Source organism: Ranitomeya variabilis, chromosome 5 (genome assembly GCF_051348905.1).
Source record: "Ranitomeya variabilis isolate aRanVar5 chromosome 5, aRanVar5.hap1, whole genome shotgun sequence".
NCBI classification, from domain to species: Eukaryota; Metazoa; Chordata; class Amphibia; order Anura; family Dendrobatidae; genus Ranitomeya; species Ranitomeya variabilis.
In genome coordinates, this window is record NC_135236.1 from 390,743,232 (window position 1) to 390,767,947 (window position 24,716).

A 24,716-nucleotide genomic window follows, 5' to 3' on the forward strand; every position below is an offset into this window, starting at 1 on the left:
TGTGCAGCACCTGTCCCCTCCCCCGTACATGCCTCACATCATTCCCTTAATGATGCAATATCATGAGCACTATCAGGTTCTAGTACCAGTGTCCCACACACACAAAACGGCTCCCTCCTCTCCGCAAATGGCTCCCTCCACTCCTTCCCATGGCCTCATAGGTTCCACATCTAATAAGCCCCTTTCTGCACTTCCTATAGATAAGACTTTATTTTGGCTACACTGTTGTTATACTCATTCTGCCTTGCAGTGTTATGCCTGCCTCCCTTTGCATACTATTCCATCATCTTTATGCCTCACCACTGGCCCTATCCCAATTTTCCCTGCAAGATAAGCCTGCTTACTGGCTGCATATTATTTTCACCATTCTGCCTACATTTTCTGTCTATCCTTTTACTCATAACTTCATATCAGTATTCTTCTTCATAACTGGTCTTATCTCCCATTACTCATATATATCCTCATACACCATATCTTTACATATAAACTGCAGAGGTTCCCACTAATCTCACATTTGTTTACACATTTTTATTTGCCTTTTTCTGGCTTCCATCTCAACTTCATTTCCAGGTCTCTAGTCCCACCACTTCAACCTCTTGACACTTACATCAGTCACTTGAATAGGAGGTAACAGCTCTGGCTACATAACAACCTTATCCTTTCCTGTACCCCACTCTCAGCAGTTTCTTACAAACATCCATATCTGTTACCACCATGCTTTCCTACGCCTTACCAATTGATCCTATTTCTCCCGCTATTCTTTTTTTTCTCCTTTCCCTGTGGTATCACCGACCATGTTCATGCATGTATATTGTGCATATTCCCAGATTTTGCTTTGGTTGCCGCATGCAAGTAGGCATTCTTTTATTTTCTAGTAAAGGTGAGATATAGTGTGGAGAGATAGTCAACAGCTTAAAGTGAACCTGACAGCTGGTACTTGCTGGCCAGCCAAGACACGAGAGGCTATATGATCTCAGCCAGGTATGTTTGATGTAAATGCTACAGCATACTTGAAAAGCTGCCGGAAGTTTCTCCCCGCCCTCTGCCCTAAAATAACAGGTCTCTACCTACATGTGCGCATGGGGAATAACATTTTCTTTTATGCTGAAGTAAATGATTTGAAGCAATTTTTGCAGAGCTTGATAAAAATGATTACCCGGTTTGTTTGGTGAGGGTTTTCCTTGGTTCCTAACTAGTATGGGAATGATTCCCTGCATCATAGTCATACCCAGGATCAAAAATGGGGGAAGAAGCTATGGTTATTCAGGTTGTAAAATTTTAGAACGCGCGGGCAACAGGGGGCGGCACTTTAGGCAGAGTGGGCTTTCCGCTGCGTCCAAAGCGCTACAAGTATGCAGCATGGAAACATACCCTAACTACAGCGGCACTCAGGTATTTAATTACACTTCAGGCAGACATCACATATTGGATCTTTCTTTGCACGAGAAAATAGATGAATTGATTATCACTAGTGTTGAGCGATACCGTCCGATACTTGAAAGTATCGGTATCGGAAAGTATCGGCCGATACCGGCAAAGTATCGGATCTAATCCGATACCGATACCCGATACCAATACAAGTCAATGGGACTCAAGTATCGGACGGTATCCTGTATGGTTCCCAGGGTCTGAAGGAGAGGAAACTCTCCGTCAGGCCCTGGGATCCATATTAATGTGTAAAATAAAGAATTAAAATAAAAAATATTGCTATACTCACCTCTCCGACGCAGCCTAGACCTCACCGAGGGAACCGGCAGCGTTCTTTGCTTAAAATGCGCGCTTTTACTTCCTTCCGTGACGTCACGGCTTGTGATTGGTCGCGTGCCGCCCATGTGGCCGCGACGCGACCAATCACAGCAAGCCGTGACGTAATTTTCAGGTCCTCAATGCCTAATTCTAGGCATTCAGGAATTTAAAATTACGTTCCGGCTTGTGATTGGTCGCGTCGCGGTCACATGGGCGACGCGACCAATCACAAGCCGTGACATCACGGGAGGCAGGAGACGCGCGCATTTTTAAAATTACGTCACGGCTTGTGATTGGTTGCGTGCCGCCCATGTGACCGCGACGCGACCAATCACAGCAAGCCGTGACGTAATTTCAGGTCCTCAATGCAGAAATAGGCATCAGGACCTGAAATTACGTCACGGCTTGCTGTGATTGGTTGTGTCGCGGTCACATGGGCGGCACGCAACCAATCACAAGCCGTGACGTAAATTTAAAAATGCGCACGTCTCCTACCTCCCGTGACGTCACGGCTTGTGATTGGTCGCGTCGCCCATGTGACCGCGACGCGACCAATCACAAGCCGGAACGTAATTTTAAATTCCTGAATGCCTAGAATTAGGCATTGAGGACCTGAAAATTACGTCACGGCTTGCTGTGATTGGTCGCGTCGCGGCCACATGGGCGGCACGCGACCAATCACAAGCCGTGACGTCATGGAAGGAAGTAAAAGCGCGCATTTTAAGCAAAGAACGCTGCCGGTTCCCTCGGTGAGGTCCAGGCTGCGTCGGAGAGGTGAGTATAGCAATATTTTTTATTTTAATTCTTAATTTTACACATTAATGTTGTTTCGATACCGATACCCGATACCACAAAAGTATCGGATCTCGGTATCGGAATTCCGATACCCGCAAGTATCGGCCGATACCCGATACTTGCGGTATCGGAATGCTCAACACTAATTATCACATGAGCACTGCACTGCTGCAGACTAAGATGGCCACTAACAGCACTCTGCAGCAGTATGCATGTATAAAAGCCACAAAAAAATGGAGTTCTATACAATTAGGTAAAAAAACAATACTTTATTAATCAATAATTACAAATACAATTAATATAGACAAAAAAGGACAATTGACCCTGGTAAAAAAGCATGGGTCTCCAGGCATAAATGTCATTACAATTAAGTCAGAACATCACTATGGTAACAATCCGTTAAATCCCTATTTGATAAAGTTAAACGCGAATCGCGCGTCGGGATTGGGCCTGGCTCCGTGGCATAGAAATACATCATGGGTGCGCATTGAGCATATTTGACAGATTCATTATTTTCTACTTGTAATATACATACTGATGTTTGGGGAACTTCCTTAAGTTGATGGTAGATGTTTGATGTTTGATCCCTGATGCTGTGTGCACTTTGGCAATTTGCAGCTTGGCTATATTAGACTTGCTCTTGCTTTAAACTTTGCATTTTGCTGCCATAATGCACACATAATGGATTGTTACCATAGGGATGTAACATCACTTATGTTCTGACTTAATCGTAATGACATTTATGCCTGGGGAGTGGAGACCCATGCTTTTTTACCAGGGTCAATTGTCCTTTTTTGTCTATATTAATTATATTTGTAGTTGATTAATAAAGTATTGTTTTTTTACCTATTGTATAGAACTCCATTTTTTTTTTGTTCATGGACGTGGACACCACTTACCGCAGGGCGCAGGCACTGGAAAGTGGGAGTCTTAGGGTATGTGCACACGTCCGGATTTCTTGCAGAAATTTCCTGAAGAAAACCGGAAATTTTCTGCAAGAAATCCGCATTTTTTATTTTGCGTTTTTTTTCCGTTTTTTTTGCGTTTTTTTTAGCATTCTGCAAGCGTAATTAGCTTGCAGAATGCTAAAGTTTTCCAAGCGATCTGTAGCATCGCTTGGAAAACTGACTGACAGGTTGGTCACACTTGTCAAACATACTGTTTGACAAGTGTGACCAATTTTTTACTATAGATGCAGCTTATGCAGCATCAATAGTAAAAGATAGAATGTTTAAAAATAATAAAAAAAAATAAAAAATGGATATACTCACCCAGACATCTCCTCAGCGGCGTCCGTTCCTCTTCCTATAGCTGGTGTGTGCGCGCAGGACCTTCCATGATGTCGCGGTCATGTGAGCGGTCACGTGATCGGTCACATGACCGCTCACGACAATCACAAGACAGTGACGTCATCACAGGTCCTTCACCGCACAGCAGCTATAGGAACCGAAGCGGCAGCATGCAGCGGTGAGGCGGGAAGACATCGAGGGTGAGTATAGGACTATTTTTTATTTTAATTCTTTTATTTTTGACCAATTATATAGTGCCCAGTCCGTGGAGGAGAGTCTCCTCTCCTCCACCCTGGGTACCAACCGCACATAATCTGCTTACTTCCCGCATGGTGTGCACAGCCCCGTGCGGGAAGTAAGCAGATCAATGGACTCCTAGGTGTGCGGAATCCCCGCAATTCCGCATTTTAAGGCTAGTTTCACACTAACGTTAACTGCAATACGTCGCAAATGCGTCGTTTTGCCGAAAATACGCATCCAGCAAAAGTTCTTGCTGGATACGTTTTTTCGTCATAGACTAACATTAGCGACGCATTTGCGACGCATTGCAAAACGTCGCGTCCGCTTGGGCGTGTGGTAGCGGACCGTCGGGAGAAAAAAACGTTACATGTAACGTTTTTTGCTCCCGACGGTCCGCTTTTTCCGACCGCGCATGCGCGGCCGGAACTCCGCCCCCACCTCCCCGCACTTCCCCGCACCTCACAATGGGGCAGCGGATGCGTGGGAAAAATGCATCCGCTGCCCCCGTTGTGCGGCGGAGACCACGCTAGCGTCGGGAACGGCGGCCCGACGCACAGCGACGGGTTGTTCCCGACGCTAGTGTGAAAGTAGCCTAAATGAACATGTTGCTTTTTTTTCCGCTATGCGATTTTTTCGCGGAAAAAATCGCAACATTTGCACAAAAAATGCGGAATACACTGTAAATAATAGGAGGCATATGTTAGCGTTTTTTTCGCGTTTTTATCACGTTTTTATAGCGAAAAAACGCGAAAAAACCGCGAAAAATCCTGAACGTGTGCACATGGCCTTAGTCTGGCACTGAGACTGGCCTGTGGGCTGTGGGCTTGTGGCACACTGTAATGGCAGCCTCTACCTGTCTACTCAGCTTTTGCCTCAGATCTGGAGGGTTCAGAAAGGGTTCAGAGGCGTGCTTACGTAGCATGCTGTACATGACACGCCTCTGAACCCTGTCTGAACCCCCAGCTGGATCCAATCCCAGCACCGCCGGGTGCCATAGCAATGCCACGCGGTCTCAGCCTGCTCTGCAGTGAGTCCTGCAAGCCCCTCTGTCAGCTGTGTGTGGCCACCTGGCCGGCCGCTCTCTACTACCACGGCCGTGGCCAGGAGGTGTTCTTTCATTGTGCAGCATGCACCCCTGCTTCTATGGGGCCGCAGCTGCCCCTCTCCCCCTCAGTGGGTACGCCCATGCCCTGTATGTTGTGGTGTTATGACTGTGATCCTTCAGTATTGAACTAGTTGAATTAAAAGGTAAATATGGAGCTGTCCTCATTAGGTAAACTCTTAGAAGGCTTGTTAGTTCAGCTTTGAATAATAAAGGGGGATGCCCATCAGACTATGGCTAAAATAGGTTTTCACATTTTTTTAGTGTTGGTCAATGGGAAGGCATAAATGTGAACTTGGCTATTACGGGGGAGTGCAGCTTTTAAGAGGTGTTAATACATTTAGCCCATGGTAAGTATATATGGCTCACCTCAAGCAACATAAAATCCTAAACATTGAAATTGCAACACCAAGAAAACATTTATAGAACTATGGAAATAACAGGATCGATAAGCATGGTAATTAGAGATGAGCAGATTATTTTTTAATTCAAATTCACCTACTTTGATGAATTTTCTCAAACAAATTGATCCATATAAGCACATAATAAATTTGTGCTTAATGTCAATACTGGATAGCTTGTAATTTCTCATAAAGTACACATGGGAGAGAGAGTGAACTCTCCTTATCATAAGAGCTTACATTTTACAGAGAGGACCCCGCTGACAATAAGAGTTTACACTCTATATAGAGGTGAAAGAGAGAGGACCCCACTGACCATAAGAGCTTATATTCTCCAGAATCTCTGGAGATGGAAATCCACTCTGCCAAATCTTCTGACAACAACTTAGTAAATACCTCCAATGCTGGGCAAAGCGGCAAGGGGGGAACTTCGTTGACCTGGGAAGAATAGATTTCGGGAACCCACCTTCAGGAAAGGAGAGTATTGTCCTCACCAACTACCATATTATGGTGCAATGATATAATGATGATGTTAATGTTGCACTGAATGCTACAAATATCTGGTGTCTTTTTCATAACACAACTATGACTTTATCTGTGTTTTAAGATTGATTGTATTGTGATAAATAAAGTTTTTCTATTTTATTAAAACTCCTGAGATTCTCCGGTGTTTCATATGTAAAGAACATGCCTTCAACTGTGAACATTTGGTTTTCTTTTTATTGTGAAGCAAGCAACCAATAGGACAAAATAACTGAAAACTTCATTTTGAATATAAACCCCCTAAAGGCAGTGCTTTGTATAGCCTCTTTTTACTGCAATTGCAGCTGCAAGTTGATTTGGATAAGTCTTTACTATTATTATTTTTATTATTATTATTATTTATCATTATTATAGTGCCATTTATTCCATGACACTTTACATGTGAGGAGGGGTATACATAATAAAAACAAGTACAGTAATCTTAAACAATACAAGTCACGACTGGTACAGTCGTGCCCGGGAGGGCTCAAAATTTATAAGGGGTGGGTGAGGATACAGTAGGCAACAGTAGAGCTGGTCATACAGTGGTTTGGATGATCGGTGATAACTGCAGGTTGTAGGCTTGTCGGAAGAGGTAGGTCTTCAGGTTCTTTTTGAAGGTTTCCATGGTAGGTGAGAGTCTAATATGTTGTGGCAGAGAGTTCCAGAGTAGGAGTGATGTGCGGGAGAAAACTTGTATGCGATTGTGGGAAGAGGAGATAAGAAGGGAGTAGAGAAGGAGATCTTGTGAGGATCAGAGGTTGTGTGCAGGTAATTACCTGGAGACGAGGTCACAGATGTATGGAGGACACAGGTTGTGGATGGCTTTGCATGCCATGGTTAGGGTTTTGAACTGGAGTCTTTGGGTAATGATGAGCTAGTGCAGGGATTGACAGAGGGGAGAGGCAGGAGAATAGTGGGGGGACAGGTGGTTTAGTCTGGCAGCAGAGTTTAGAATAGATTGGAGGGGGTGTAAGAGTGTTAGAGGGGAGGCCACAGAGAAGGAGGTTGCAGTAGTCCAGGAGGGAGATGATGAGTGCATGGACTAGGGCTTTTGCAAATTCTTGGTAGAGGAATGTACGGATCCGGGAAAAAATTTTGAGTTGAAGTCAGCAGGAAGTGGAAAGGGCTTGGATATGTGGTTTGAAGGAGAGATCAGTGTCAAGGATTACCCTGAGGCAGCGAGCCTGTGGGATTTATAAGCTTTCCACATCTTGCCACTGGGATTTTAGTCCATTCCTCAAATCAAAACTACTCCAGCTCCTATAAGTTAGATGGTGTCAGGACTCTGAACATTGTTTACCTTTTGTACATTACTGCCCTTTTCCAAGATGGCGTCTTTGGTCTCATGTGCACTGTGTCTTCCTGCTATAAAACTCCACCCCAGCCTTCAGTCTGTGCTAGAGTATTCTGCCTTGCATCCAGCTCCTAACCTCTGGTGACTCCCTGGCTATATACCTGCTCCTGTGAACCTGTGTGGCGATCTTGCTACTCTGCTCTGAGTTCCTGCTGCATACACCAGTTCCAGTAATCCTCCTTCATCTGCTGCTCGTGTTTACTTCCATCTGCATTTGCTGGACATGTAAGCTGTTTCTTCTCTGCAAAAACCTGAGACTATTAACCATAGTTACATAGTTACATAGTTACAGAGTTATTAAGGTTGAAGGAAGACTTTAAGTCCATCTAGTTCAACCCATAGCCTAACATGCCCTAACATGTTGATCCAGGGGAAGGCAAAAAAACCCATGTGGTAAGAGTAAGCTCCACCATGGGGAAAAAAATTCCTTCCCGACCCCACATACGGCAATCAGACTAGTTCCCTGGATCAACGCCTTATCAAGGAATCTAATACATATACCCTGTAACATTATAGTTTAACAGAAAGGTATCCAGTCCCCTCTTACATTTAAGTAATGAATCACTCATTACAACATCATACGGCAGAGAGTTCCATAGTCTCACTGCTCTTACAGTAAAGAATCCGCGTCTGTTATTATGCTTAAACCTTTTTTCCTCCAGACGTAGAGGATGCCCCCTTGTCCCTGTCACCGGTCTATGATTAAAAAGATCATCAGAAAGGTCTTTGTACTGTCCCCTCATATATTTATACATTAACATAAGATCACCCCTTAGCCTTCGTTTTTCCAAACTAAATAGCCCAAAGTGTTATAACCTATCTTGGTATTGCAGACCCCCCAGTCCTCTAATAACCTTGGTTGCTCTTCTCTGCACCCGCTCCAGTTCAGCTATGTCTTTCTTATACACCGGAGACCAGAACTGTGCACAGTATTCTAAGTGTGGTCGCACTAGTGACTTGTATAGAGGTAAAATTATGTTCTCCTCATGAGCATCTATGCCTCTTTTAATGCATCCCATTATTTTATTTGCCTTTGTAGCAGCTGCCTGACACTGGCCACTGAATATGAGTTTGTCATCCACCCATACACCCAGGTCTTTTTCATTGATGGTTTTGCCCAGAGTTTTAGAATTAAGCACATAGTTATACATCTTATTACTTCTACCCAAGTGCATGACCTTACATTTATCCCCATTAAAGCTCATTTGCCATTTATCAGCCCAAGCTTCTAGTTTACATAAATCATCCTGTAATATAAAATTGTCCTCCTCTGTATTGATTACCCTGCAGAGTTTAGTGTCATCTGCAAATATTGAAATTCTACTCTGAATGCCCCCTACAAGGTCATTAATAAATATGTTAAAAAGAAGAGAGCCCAATACTGACCCCTGTGGTACCCCACTACTAACCGTGACCCAGTCCGAGTGTGCTCCATTAATAACCACCCTTTGTTTCCTATCCCTGAGCCAGCTCTCAACCCACTTGCACATATTTTCCCCTATCCCTCAGGAGGCCTCCCTGGTTGAGCTAAGAAATGATTTGAACTGCCTTATAAGCTTTTCTATCTGTGTTTGGACTAAGACAAGGATTTATTCGTGTCAAGTATCTTCAAGAATAGCTGTTCTTCGTAGACTTTCTGCTTGATTGCATTTTCCTCTGAAGTTTCCTATAGACTGCTAAGCTGCATGTAATATTTACTCCAAGTGTTGTGGACTTGAGTTTCTCTCTGCACCTGTTTGAATCACCGTGTGATAATATAGACTTTACCACTTATAAATCTGTGTCCTGTAGTTGTCTTTGTTCCACGCAAAGAGTCTCCTGAGTTATCCTCTATAATTATTACAGGATACTCTAGCCATAAAAAAGGAGACTGCTGGAACAATGACTGCAGAGAGCAGATTAGAGCAGGTGTTTTTCATAATTAGATCACTGCAGATAGATGTGGAAGGTCTGCAAAAGAAGTTTGGAAGCTTTGAACACAATCAACAAGTGTTTGGACAGACTTTGCAGGATTTAAGCAACCGCATGGCAGCCCAGGAAAACAAACTTGCTGGCATAGAGTCCCAGTATGGACGGGCTTTTCAGGACATAAGCACGCAAATAGCTGCACAAGTGACTTTACCCTCTGGGCAACCGCCACCAGCTAGCCCACCTAAGTTGCCCCATTCAGATTTAATGGTGATCGTGACAAATTTCGTGGCTTTGTAAATCAATGTATGCTATATTTTGATGTGCATGATGACCGTTTTCCTACTGATAGATCTAAAGTATCGTGTGTAATAATGCTACTGACCTCACGAGAGCTCGCCTGGGCGAATCCGATGATTGAGTCTCGTGACCCACTGTTAAATAACTTGGATGACTTCTTGGCTGCTATGGCATTAATGTTTGATGACCCTTATCGCCGTAAAACCGCTGAATCTGCTTTGTTGTCTTTACGCCAGGCTAAATGTTCTCTTATTGAGTATGCCACTGAATTCAGGAGATTAGCGGTAGATACTAATTGGGACAGTTATGCACAATTGCCTATTTTTAAAAGGGGTCTGTCTAGTATTGTAAAAGATGAACTAGCTCGCTCTGAGTCACCACAAGAGCTAGAGACATTTATACAGCATTATGTGCGCATAGACATTCGCCTTACTGAGCGTAGGCAGGAGAAATTTGCTGCATATAACCGTATTTCTAACTTTTCCCTTCCTTCCAAAGAGCATGCAGGTAAAACCTCTCGGGAGGTGGAGGAGATGCACATGCAAATTGATTCCGTTCAGAGGTGCGAGATCAATGAGCGCCAGGAGCATCGCCTTCGTGAAAGTCTATGTTTCTACTGCGGCCAGTCTGACCACTTCTTGATCAATTGTCCTAAGTGTCCTAGACGGCCTAACAAGGTGCTAGCAGCAGTAGGGGAGTATGACAACTGTGATGATGAATCTGACATCTCTGAATGTAGCCTGCCTTTAAACGCTGTATTCCATTCACTTTCTATGACTTCACCCCCCAAGGAGCTGAAGGAAAAGAACTCTCACTGTTCTCTCCCTATTAAAGGGACTCTGTCACCTGAATTTGGAGGGAACAATTTTCAGCCATAGGGGCGGGGTTTTCGGGTGTTTGATTCACCCTTTCCTTACCCGCTGGCTGCATGCTAGCTGCAATATTGGATTGAAGTTCAATCTCTGTCCTCCATAGTACACGCCTGCGTAAGGCAAGATTCAGTTCTTAGGTTATATCATCTCTCCCCAGGGACTGAACATGGAATCTGGTAAGATGCAGGCTATCCTTGACTGGCCGGTACCCAAGAACGTTAAGGAGGTCCAACGTTTTATTGGTTTTGCAAATTTCTACAGACGCTTCATTCGAAATTTTTCTGATATTGTCCGTCCCATTACCTCCTTGACAAAGAAGGAAAAGCCCTTTAAGTGGTCATCACAGGCTCAAGAAGCTTTTGATCGGCTTAAGATCTGTTTCGCATTAGCACCGCTGTTGATACACCCAGATCCAACACTTTCATTCATTGTGGAGGTGGACACCTCTGATAATGCTTTGGGGGCTATTCTCTCCCAAAGAACTGGAGAGAAGGGTCTGCTACATCCTTGTGCTTTCTTTTCCCGTAGACTAACATCAGCAGAGAAGAATTATGACGTGGGAGACAAGGAATTGGTGGCTATTATTGCGGCTTTCAAAGAATGGAGGCATCATCTGCAAGGAGCTGCACAACAGATCATAGTGCTAACTGAACATTGCAATTTAGAGTTCCTTACATCCGCTAGATGTCTTTCTCCTCGTCCGGCTCATTGGAACTTATTTTTAAATCAATTTAACTTTGTTATCTTGTACCGTCCAGGTTCTCGTAATGGGAAGGCTGATGCTTTATCCCGAATCCATGCTGCAGATTCTGTACCTGGAGCCCCGTCCAAGACCATTCTATCTGATGCCAATTTAATCGGAGTTTAAACTGCCTTATAAGCTTATCTATCTGTGTTTGGACTAAAACAAGGATTTATTCATGTCAAGTATCCTCAAGAATAACTGTGCTTCATAGACTCTCTGCTTGATTGCATTTTCCTCTGAAGTTTCCTATAGACTGCTAAGCTGCATGTAATATTTACTCCAAGTGTTGTGGACTTGAGTTTCTCTCTGCACCTGTTTGAATCACCGTGTGATAATATAGACTTTACCACTTATAAAACTGTGTCCTGTAGTTGTCTTGATCCACGCAAAGAGTCTCCTGAGTTATCCCCTATAATTATTACAGATGGTCTCCTCTGGTGAACTGCAATCTTCAAGTTTGACAACAGATTCTCAATTGGATTAAGGTCTGGTCTTTGACTAGGCCACACTAAGTTAATTACCCACTTCCCCCTAAACCATTCCAGTGCTGCTTTATCAATATGCTTTTGGTCTTTGTCTTGTTGGAAAGAGAACCTCTGTCCCAGTCTCTAATCACTGACAGCCAGAAACAGGTTTTACGCAAGAATATCCCTGTATTTTGCACCATCCATCTTCCCCTTGAGTTGGACCATCTTCCCTGTCCCTGGAGCCAAAAAACATCCCCACGGAATAATGCTGCTACCACCATGTATCACTTTGAGGATGGTGTTCTTAGGGTGATGAGCTTTGTTGGTTTGGCGCCAGGCATATCATTAACCTTGGTGGTCAAAAAGTTCAATTTTGGTCTCATCTGACTACAGCACCTACCATAAATTTGAGGAGGTTCCCACATATTTTTTGGCAAACTTTAAAAAAAGCCTTACAATTTTTGCATGTAAGTAATTGGTTTTTTCTGCCCACTCTTCCATAAGAAGTTCACTCATATGAACTCGAGCGTGGGAACTTTTCAGAATATTTTACCATGCTCGAGTTCATATGAGTTCATCCAGCAGAGGGTGCATCACCGCGACTCGAGGTAACTACAGTACATTCCCCTGCATTCCATTCATTCACCAAGTTTTACAGTCAGGAGCACAGCTGCATTAGCAGAGCTCCTGGTTGTAAAATGATTTAACCCCTTCAGATGGATTTACAGCATGGGACAAGACTGTAACGACGGAAGGTATAGAATATTGTTGTTTGTTTTTTTTACTTTATTTCAGGTGACAAGGGTCTTCAGGTGGATTAAGAGTATAATAAAATATTACAACACTATGTGTCTTTATTTCATTAAAATACTTTTAATAATGTGTGTGTGTTTTATTAACCATTTTGTACTATTGGATTAATAATGGATAGGTGTCTTATTGACACCTGTCTATTATTAACCTGGCTTAATGTCACCTTACAATAGCAAGGTGACATTAACCCTTCATTACCCCATATCCCACCACTACAGGGGAGTGGGAAGAGAGAGGCTAAGTGCCAGAATAGGCGCATCTTACAGATGTGCCTTTTCTGGGGTGGCTGGGGGCAGATGTTTTTAGCCAGGGGAGGGCCAATAACCATGGTCCCTCTCTAGGCTATTAATATTTGCCCTCAGTCACTGGCTTTCCCACTCTGGCAGAGAAAATTGCGCGGGAGCCCACGCCAATTTTTTCAGGATTTAACCCTTTAATTTAATATCTAGAGCCCCAAAATTTTACAAAAAGACACTTCTTACTTTAGTAAAGAGGAATATGTAAGAAAAGAAGGGATATGAAATGGTTTACTGCATGTAAACCATGTCTCATATCCTGTCGGGTTTGTGAAGGAGATAAGAAAAGCCGGCAATTGAATTACCGGCTTTTCTGCTATCTAGCACTGAATTAAATATAAATATATATATATATATATGTCTCACTGACATATATATATATACCTATTCTATGTGTACACATATATACTACCTATTCTATTCTATTCTGTCAGTATGATTTTACTGTACACTGCACTGAATTACCTACTTATCTAGAGAACACCGGTGTGTATTTCGCGCAAGTCACACGCATGGTCCGTGTGTAATCCATAATTTTCTCGCCCCCATAGACTTTCATTGGCGGATTTTTTGCGCAATACGCTGACAAACGCAGCATGCTGTGATTTTCTACGCCCGTAACATACCGTATATTACGGATGAGTAATATACGGCAGTTAGGAGCTGCCCCATAGAGAATCATTGGGCCGTGTGCAATGCGTATTTTCTGGACGTATTTTTTGCGCTCATACGTCCGAAAAATCGCTAGTGTGACGCCTGCCTAAGCGTGCTCGGATAAGGTGTTATCCAAATACACTCATGTGCGAATAGGGTATCTTTGGCGAGCTCTAATACTATGTTAGCGATGCTGAGGCTGCATGTCTCGCAGCTGTTCAACAGCTATAACACATGCAGGGTTGTTTGTTAGGCAATCCCTGCTCTTGAACAGCCACGAAACATGCAGCCACAGTGGCTCAAGCATAGAATTTGAGCATGCCGAAGATACTGTATTAGCACACGAGCGGGCTTGGATAATACCTTATCCGAGCACACTCACTCATCACTGATAGGGCTGTGTGATTAATTATTTATTTATATCAAAAGATTTAAATTGTATGATGTATTTAATTGTATTTAAATTGTATTATGCAATGTTGTATTGTGTTCAGTTGCATACATTTCTGCACCTGTCCAATTCATATAAATGGGACTTTTAGGCTGGGTTCACATTAGCGTTTGTGCACACAACATAGGGCTGCATACTTCTTACCTTCAGATCCGCATACATGCTGTGTTCGGCGGGCACGCCAAAATGCTGGACGGGGATGCAGCCGCATACAACGTATGACCATGCATGTCCCTGCATACACAATGTTAAAGATAGGTACGCAGGACGGATGCGGATGTATGCGGATCTGAAGGTAAGAAGTAGGCAGTCCTATACTGCGTACACAAACGCTAATGTGAACCCAGCCTTTGAAATCCATGTGTTTACAAGTTAAACAACCCCATTTATATGTATGAAAATCATTTTCAGTCAAAGCAATCTGCCACATGTGAACATTCTCTACTGATTTACATATGTTTTCTTGATAATGAGTTTATATCTTTTTTGCCAGAGCATACATTTTTTCATTAGAACAATAGTTCCCTAATATGGATAGCAAATCTGTCTGAGTGACCAGAATTGTTCTTCTTTAACATACAGTGGCCTTGCTTATTTCCTTTTCTCATGATTTTTCACTAAGCACTCATTGTAGTTACCTCTTTCCATAATCATTGTAGGCAATCTCTTGACTTCAGGTACTTGAATACATTGATGGTACTGCAGCTCTCGAAATAACTCTTGCTATATTTATATGGAGATAATCCAATTATCTTTGCATTTTAATGTTTATTCCAACAAGCAATGTAACAGCATAGCAACATTAACCCCTTCCATATATGTAACCTACATGTACATCACATGTCGAGTGAGGGTGTATGGAGTGGGCTCTGGATTTTTGCTATAGTTGGCTACTTACACTGCAGGTGTCCGCTGTGTTATAAAGTTAGCACCTGTTTATGACAGCAGCAAATGTAAGTACCTCAGTTTTTGACTGTTTAACCATTCAAATGCCACTGTCATTCTCTCAAAGCAGCACTTAAGTGTTGCAAAACGATGCCCATCAACTCCCGCATCATAATAGCGGCGAGACAATGTAGCTTGTCATGGCAGCAATCACCACTATAACAGTACACCTATAAAACCCATTCACAGGGTGAGATGTATAAGAGGCAATTATTTTTACAATACTTTGTTATAAAATATATAAAGTAAGATATCAAATGGTTTCAGGTTAAAGCACTCTAAAAACAATCAAAAATTAAATGTAACCTCTTCCACCCCCAGCCTGTTTTCAACTTCCTGACTAGGCCAAATTTTACAATTCTGACCAGTGTCACATTATGAGGTAATAACTCTGGAACACTTCAATGGATCCCATTGATTCTGTGACTGTTTTTTGTGACACATTGTACTTTACAATAGTGGCAAATTTAGGTAGAAATGTTTCCATTTACTTGTGAAAATATCGGAATTTTGGCAAAAACTTGGAAAATTTTGTAATTGCCCATAAAGTAGAGAGTTATATCCCACAAGATAGTTATTAAATAGCATTTAACACATGACTATTTTACATAAGTATTTTTGAAGCGTAACTTTTTTCTTAAGAAATTAGAAGGGTTAAAAGTTTAGCAATTTCTAATTTTTCCAACAAAATTACAAAACCAATTTTTTTAGTGACCATATCCCATTTGAAGTGACTTTAAGGGGCCTATATGACAGAAAATACCCAAAAGTGAAACCCTTTTAACTTAATAGAAACTTGATTCCAGCTCACCCAGTTGCTCTATGCTCATCCACCTGGGGCTCAGACACTGGCCTCACCCTGGCCTCACATCAAGGATAATTGAAAAAATTGGAGTCCAGCTCAACAGGACTGGATTTTCCTTTTCTTTTTCTTTTTCAAAAGAAAATTGGTGCATACATAGAATCATAGAATCATAGAATCGTAGAGTTGGAAGGGACCTCCTGGGTCATCTGTTCCAATCCCCTGCTCAAAGCAGGGTTCACTAAATCATCCCAGACAGATGTCTGCCCAGCCTCTGTTTGAAGACTTCCATTGAAGAAGAACTCACCACCTCTCGTGACAGCCTGTTCCACTCTTTGATCACCCTCACTGTCAAAAAGTTTTTTCTAATATCTAATCTGTGTCTCCTCCCATTCAGTTTCATCCCATTGCTTATAGTCTTTCCTTGTGCAAATGAGAATAAAGACAATCCTTCTACAATGTGACAGCCCTTGAGATATTTATAGACAGCTATTAAGTCTCCTCTTTTTTGCAAGCTAAACATTCCCAAATCCTGCAACTGTTCCTCATAGGACATGGTTTGCAGACCGGTCATAATTCTGGTCGCTCTTCTCTGAACTTGCTCCAGTCTGTTGAAGTTGCAGGTGGCTCTGCAACATTCGGCTTATGTGTGCAGTCAATACACAGTCAAAGGAAGTGAACGCATGGTGCCCCACAGAGTGACACAGTGGTGCAGTCGCCGTCAGCATCTGGTCTCACTGTCTCAGATACAGACTGTTTTTGATGCCCAGGCTGCAATCTGGAGGATACTGTTGTTTTCATTTTTAAGTTATAGACATTTTGCTTTTGAATGTTTCTGGGTTACTGCCTCATTGCCACACAGTGTGAACACCGCCGCACTACAACATTATATATATATTAAACACAAATCTCAAGGCAAGGTATACATACAGAATGAAACAATCAAAGAGATATATAAAAAGAGACAAAATTTCTCAATGATAACTACTGTGTATACCAACATGGACTGAATGACGGACAACTCGGCAATTTATAAGCAAAGAAGAAGAACAAAAGAAGCCGAATTCATGCCCAAATTTGTTAAATTGAATAATAATATTTATTAAACATAAGGTACACCATAAGGTGGGGGGGGAAATACCAAAAAGAGGGGCACTACACCAGGAGACGGAAACGTATTCTTACAGTATACTGTGGTGACTCATAATGATAAATAGATCAAAGATATAAATAAAAAAATACATACATGACACCAATAGTAAAATATAATAAATATCCACAGGAATGATGCAGCAAGAATGTGCATAAGGGTACACCATAGGAATAAGGTGCAAGTGCAGAGTTACTGGAGATTAGGACAGCAAAAACTAGTGAATACTCTGAGGATAAAGTGCAGACAATTATTTGCTGCTAACTAGTCATAATATAATTGTGGCCACATGAAAATTACCTATGGGTGAAATGAAGACCGTCTCCTGGATGTGCCCAACCTCAGCATCAGCCTTCGTCAACAATATATATATATATACACTCACCGGCCACTTTATTAGGTACACCATGCTAGTAACGGGTTGGACCCCCTTTTGCCTTCAGAACTGCCTCAATTCTTCGTGGCATAGATTCAACAAGGTGCTGGAAGCATTCCTCAGAGATTTTGGTCCATATTGACATGATGGCATCACACAGTTGCCGCAAATTTGTCGGCTGCACATCCCAAAGATGCTCCATACAAGGCAGGATGGATCCATGCTTTCATGTTGTTTACGCCAAATTCTGACCCTACCATCCGAATGTCGCAGCAGAAATCGAGACTCATCAGACCAAGCAACGTTATTCCAATCTTCTACTGTCCAATTTCGATGAGCTTGTACAAATTGTAGCCTCAGTTTCCTGTTCTTAGCTGAAAGGAGTGGTACCCGGTGTGGTCTTCTGCTGCTGTAGCCCATCTGCCTCAAAGTTCGACGCACTGTGCGTTCAGAGATGCTCTTAGGCCTACCTTGGTTGTAACGGGTGGTGATTTGAGTCACTGTTGCCTTTCTATCAGCTCGAACCAGTCTGCCCATTCTCCTCTGACCTCTGGCATCAACAAGGCATTTCCGCCCACAGAACTGCCGCTCACTGGATTTTTTTTCTTTTTCGGACCATTCTCTGTAAACCCTAGAGATGGTTGTGCGTGAAAATCCCAGTAGATCAGCAGTTTCTGAAATACTCAGACCAGCCCTTCTGGCACCAACAACCATGCCACGTTCAAAGGCACTCAAATCACCTTTCTTCCCCATACTGATGCTCGGTTTGAACTGCAGGAGATTGTCTTGACCATGTCTACATGCCTAAATGCACTGAGTTGCCGCCATGTGATTGGCTGATTAGAAATTAAGTGTTAACAAGAAGTTGGACAGGTGTACCTAATAAAGTGGCCGGTGAGTGTATATACACATTTATATGTATTTATATTGGATAAAGCAGTCTATAACACAGTTATAGGTAATGGAATGGGAGACTGAGAGAGTTGAAGAGGATGGTAGGAGGAGGTGAGGAAAATTGCAGCAGGACTTGCTCCCTGTCCTGTCTTATTGCAATTATATTGTATCATATCATTATAATCTGATAGCAAATTTCTCATATACATACTTTATTACAGTGTGATTATAAAAAGTGGCAATTGATGCATATTATGTAATTACTAGGCCTCTATGGAGGAACATATTATACATTTTAAGAATTCATTTTAATTTGCAAGCAAAAGTGCTTTCACTTTTATAACATCATATTACTGTTTTTAACAAGTTAACATAGCTGCAAATTTCTTAATTAACAGAACAAGAGATTTAGCAAGATACCATCTTATTTTGAAATATTATTTTAATGACATTAAGGTGTACAATATGAACTACAATATTTACTCAAACATACAGAGTTTATTCCTATTATTTTTCATAATCTTTATCATTAGATCATCATCAGTATAACTAGTATTTTATTGTATTGGAATAGTCAATATGAATTCTTTAACATTTCAGATTTAGAGTAGGGATTCTTATTATGATAAGGAATTTAAATACGAGGTCACGCTTTTTGCTAATTATTGACTCAATTGAATAGGAAGAAGTATCTATTCAGGTTTACCACCATTTGACCTAATAAAATGAGGATAAATCTACTAATTGGTATTGCACCTACCAGGTTGCCTTTAATAAAACATCTAAATGTGGTGAAGCATAAGATCAATAGCGGAGTATCTGATGTAAAAAGACAATACCAAACATCAATAACTGTTACACGATTACTGTACAAAGAAGATTGCAGCTCTTTTGAAATTGAAAGTTCCTACGGGGTAATAGAGGAAACATCTGTTTGTATTTGCTGTTGCTTTTAGGCTACTGCACAGCTCTACACATGCCACATCTGTTACATAGATGTATTGCTTCAGTTGTTACTGTATTAAGGTAATCCAATAATTTTCATATACCATTATATTATAATAATATACTGTTCTTAAGTGAATTGTTCTTAAGTGAATTGTGATTAGTTATAAAAATCACGTAAACATTAATTTAACTAGATAAACTGTTTCTGGCTTCTAAATTAATTCTAAAGGATAGCTAATGGATTGAGTCAGACATCAGGATTACCTTTATGACATAAGTCAATGCATGTTTAACAAATTGATTTACATTGAGTGAAAGTTTGCCTAGCAAGATCCTTCCCTACTAAAGTACAAACCACTTAGCGGACTGGACCTAATTACCTATATTATGAGATTACAAAACCGCAGTGATAACCAACCCAGAATCTACATAATTAAAAACAAAATTCCCCATCCTTTAACATACTTTTAGGCCATAAAGACTGATTATTACTTAAAACAACAAATATAGTTATAAGAGTGAGCAAATTAACATGCCCCATTAACAATATTGTTTGGTCTTTAAAACATATTTTTATTAGAGATGATAAAATATGTGGAAATTCACTTGGATCATATTCTTTTTGCAAATCATTTGACCTGAAGAGAACAGGCTCCTCACAAATTGCAATGCAGGAAAGAAGTTGGCCCTTGTGAAATTTTCGCACATTGGTTGTCGGGGGCGCAGGCAATTTCAGGAAAATGAAGCTGGTCGAAAGTTAATGTATTTAATGAGATGATGAACACAGAGATGTATTTATATTTGTAGACTGGTAATACAATAAACTGGTTTGATAAGTAGAAAAAATGTCTTGAGGTTGTGGTGCCACCTGCAGGTTATTGTTTTTTTCTGCAGGTTTCTGAAAATGAATGTTTAAACTGTATTTATTGATCAAATCATGAATGTGTGGTTTGTAAGTGTCTTTTCTTGCTGAAGGGGGCAATTTTACCTTTCAAATGGTGTATTATTTGTGTGTGTGTGGCAAAGTAATCCCCGAAAAAGCAGTGCATGTTTACAAATGTGTTTGCATATGTGACTCACCTGCAGTGAAGTGCGCAATCCTCGAATTTGCCTGAAATAGGTGGGTAAGTACTTCGGTAAGCTGGAAAGACCCCAAGGCAAATGCCACCTGCAGGTAATTTTACTTTTGAAATGGTGTATCATTTGTGTGTGTTGGTGGAGTATAAATGGAGCAAGAGTGCAATTGAATAGGCAGTGCATGTTTACAAAAGTGTTTGCATATGTGACTCACCTGCATTGAAGTGTGCAATCCTCCAATGTGCCTGAAATCGGCTGGGCAAGGAGTTCGGCAAGCTGGAAAGCCCCCAAGGCAAATGTTAGGATTTGTCTGTGATGTTAGTAAGCAGCTTTGTGGTAGTGTGCTTTGGGGTAGTGTGGTGCCACCTGCAGGTCATTTTGCCTTATGGCAGGTTTATGAAAATTAATGTTTAAATTGTATTCTGTGATCACATTGTGAATGTGTGGTTTGTTTGGCTATTTTCTTGCTGAAAGGGGCAAGTTTACCTTTCAAATCGTGTATCCTTTTTGTGTGTGGGTGCAGTATGAACGGAGATACAAAGTAATCACCGAAAAAGAGTGTTTTGAAATAATATAGAAGGATTAAAATTACTGTGAAAAAACATATCTAACATTCTGTGGTCTCCTTGGACTCTAACCAGCCACTTTTAAACTTTTAAGCCCAAAGACAGCCTTAGTAATATCAATGTGATCCCACTTTAGAAATGAAAGATAATTAGTTTTAACAAACAGACAGTGGACATACAGACTTTTCATGCATTTTAAAAATAAAAATATAGTCCAAAACATATAATTTGTGATCAAGCTATTCTTTGCAGAACACTAGCTCAAACTGATGGTGTCTCTGTCAGAGGTAACATAGTCTTGCAATGACTGAGATGAGTGATGTGCCATACATAGCATAACATTCTCTAATTCCTTCCACGTAATATGCTTGTTAGAGATAAAAGAGGCTATTTTTGGAATTAATTTGATAGCACTAGTTCCCACATGGCTGGTACCAGTGGCATTGTTTTTGCTAAGTATAGACATGGCTGTAATTGGCTGGCACAGCACATGTCCCGGCCTGTTTGAAAGCCAGATTACGATTGCCGCTGCCATTATGCTCTCAGTAGTGTAGGGATAGGACACTGCTGAAGTGAGGGGCAGATTCTGACTGCGCACTCTGCCAAAAAATCTGTTGTATATTCTTCAACCGATATCTGTCCTAGTACTGTGCTAGTACTGATAAAATATGCCATGTGTACTCTGCAAACCTAGGTGTGACAGTACTTTGCTAAAATCCATTGTGAGGCTCTCCACACCCTGCTGCATGCCCGCACTCCTCTGCTGCCGTGACATCCCAAGGTAATGTTCATTAGCCAGTGTCGGCATTATGTCTATCATTTCTCTTGCTCATTACTGCCCCTCATTATATTTACCGAGGACCTGAGGTATTTAGTGCCATAGTGTGTTTGCTTATATATGTAGCATTATTCAGCAGTGACTCACTGCCACTCTATTCATCCATGGCACCGGCAGTTATGTTGTTGCGGTCCCTGCAGCAGGGAGTTATATGTGTTATCCTGTAGTGCCTTTTATATCATCTGAGTCGCCCATTATTTAGCTGTTATTCTGCCATTCGTTGCTGTTGTCTCTTGTGCTTATTTATATACTTTGTTATGTTTTTCTAAAATAAAATATTGAAGTTTTAGCTCTTCCCTGTTTAGTTTGGATTTTTGTGCATTGTCACTTTGATATATTATTACTTCATATCTAACATTATAATCCAATATCTTATATTATTTGTTGGTGTGTTCGGTTTCTAAAATCCATTGTGTAGTCTGCACACCCTGCCTGTGGAAGTATTATCCTTGAAGTTGCTGTGTGTACTCTGCACCCCTCTACCTGTGGGAGTACTGTTCTTTGAACTACTGTGTGTAGTCTGCATCCCCCACCAAATAGAGTACTGTTCTTTAAGCCGCTGTGTGCACCCTTCACCCCCTGCCTTTAGGAGTACTGTTCCTTGAAGATGCCGTGTGTACTCTGAACCCCAACCACCTGTGGGAGTACTGTCCTTGAAGCAACTATGTGTTTTCTAGTAGTCTGAGTAAGAAATAATTATCATCATTCGTCTCATTCTCATTAGTATGCCGAATAATTTTTCAGGAAAGCTGTGTGTTTTCTAGTAGTTTTGCAAACAAATACTTTGCAACAGTCATATCGTTGCCAGTTCTAGGTCCACAAAATAATTTTTCTGGACTGGAGTCTGTTTTTCATTAGTCTGTGAAATAAATAATTGGCATGAGCTATCTGATTGCCAGTTGCTATTTCTAGGCCCAAAAACTAATGATTCTGGACTGCTGTGTATTTTCTATTACTGTTGCAAATAAATAAATCTACTCTTCACCATCTCTTTTTGAGCAGTGTTGAGAAAAAACACTTCCAAAAATGAGAACATCAAATACGCATGAGACAGAATGTTACACGTCCTTCTGTAGTCCCAAATACCGCTGCATGAATAGTGAGTAGTGTTGAGCTTTCCGATACCACAAGTATCGGGTATCGGCCGATATTTGCGGTATCGGAGTTCCGATACCGAGTTCCGATACTTTCCGTATATCGGATACCAGAATCAGAAGTTCCTATAATTCACAGATCCAGAATTCAGCCAATGAGGACTAATTAGAAGTGTGGGCACATCCTGTTCTGCATGGTAGGCATGTAACTACTGGCATGGCTGTGATTGGCTGCTGAAATGATGTCATGATGCACTATAAAAGTCGCCACCGCCATTTTGGGCTCACTCTGCTGTGAATTCAGTTAGGGACAGGATGCTGTGTTCTGACTGAGGGCCAGTTTAGAGATAGAGATTTGCTTCATTGTGCTTTACCCAGGCTAATTTAGCAACTGCTGTGTGACAACCTTGCTTTTGCCTTGCAGCGCTGTTTACAGCTGTCTGCAAGGTCTCTGTGTGTGTGAGTGCAGCTCACTCTGTAGTCTGTCTGCAGCCACAGCCGGTTGTAGTCAGCTCAGGGTGCGTCACTGCCTCATACTGTTCAATCCATTGTCCTCTTTTTGCACTTAGTGCAGCCTGCTGCACATTTTTTTAAAATGTATCCTATTATTGGCTTTCCATCCGTATCCTGCTAGATTGTGGAAAAACACTATATAGGATTACATAGAGGAGGTTTTTTTTGGCCTTGCAGCGCCGTTTACGGCTGTCTGCACGGTCTCCGTGTGAGTGCAGCTAACTCTGTAGTCTGTTCTGCCACCACAGCCGGTTGTAGTCAGCTCAGGGTGCGTCACTACCTCTTACCGTTCCAGTGTCCGTTTTTCAAATAGTGCAGCCTGCTGCACATTTTTTCAAATTTATCCTATTAGTGGCTTTCCATCCGTATCCTGCTAGATTGTGGAAAAACACTATATAGGATTGCATAGAGGAGCTTCTCTTGGCCTTGCAGCGCCGTTTACGGCTTTCTGCATGGTCTGTGTGTGAGTGCAGCTCGCTCTGTAGTCTGTTCTGCGGAAAAAACAAAAAGTTTATAAAGTTCACCAAACACTCCACTTTACAGTTGTGTAGGCCACATTAGCTCATATTAAAGTCTAGTCCACACTTGATAAAATGAGTATTCCTTATACCTGTTAGCAACTGTTCAGGAATAAGCACACTAGACCCTTAGTACTTTTCTGCCTATCTTTATCAGTCTACCAAGATGAAGAAGGAGGGGAGTAAGGCACGTGGGCATGGGTGTGGAGCAGGGAGAGGACGTGGGGATTCTGTGCCTGCTGCGGGCATCGGTGAATCATCATCCCCCAGTTTTAGCAGGGAACAGTCCTTCATGCGCAGCATTGTAGGAGCTCGCCGTGCCCCACTGCTGCGGGATGAACAAATTGAAGCCGTTGTCGGATGTATGGCAGCTAACGCATCGACTTCAATTAGTGCCACATCCTCTCAGGCACAGAGCACTAAAGAGCACCCATCTGTCTCTTCACCTCCTGCCAAATTGCCCAGGCAGTCAGAGAGCCCAGGACAGGAGCCATCTCTACTTCTGTTCTCTGAATCTCTTGGCTTGGAAAGAGGGGGCCAGCCAAGCAGCATTGGAGAAATGGAAGAAGAGGCAGTATGCAGTGATGCCCAACAGCTTTGTCTCTCTGACTCTGAAGAGACGGGTGGGCCTGATGATGAGACTCAGGTGCCACTTTCAGGTGCATACTGTGCTGCCGAGACTACCCCAGAGAAGCAGTTGGTGGAAGAGGGGAGTGTAGATGATGAGGTCCTTGACCCATCATGGCGTGAGGTACAGGAAGGTGGTGGGAGCAGCTCTGAGGAAGAGATTCCCAGAACGACACAAACAGGGAGAGGGAGGGGGAAGACTGCGGTGCCTTTAGCCTCTACTTTGGCACCCGTTAGGAGCATGCCTCTTCCAAAAGCCAAAATAGGTGCTCCCAAGACTTGCAGTGCCTGGTCCTTTTTGACACGGTTGTAGATGACATTTGCTTTGTCAAATGCAAGGTCTGTTGTTGTGAAATTGGATTTTGGGCTCCCCCGGTGGCCACTGGTGGAATTGAACTGGTGTGCTTCAT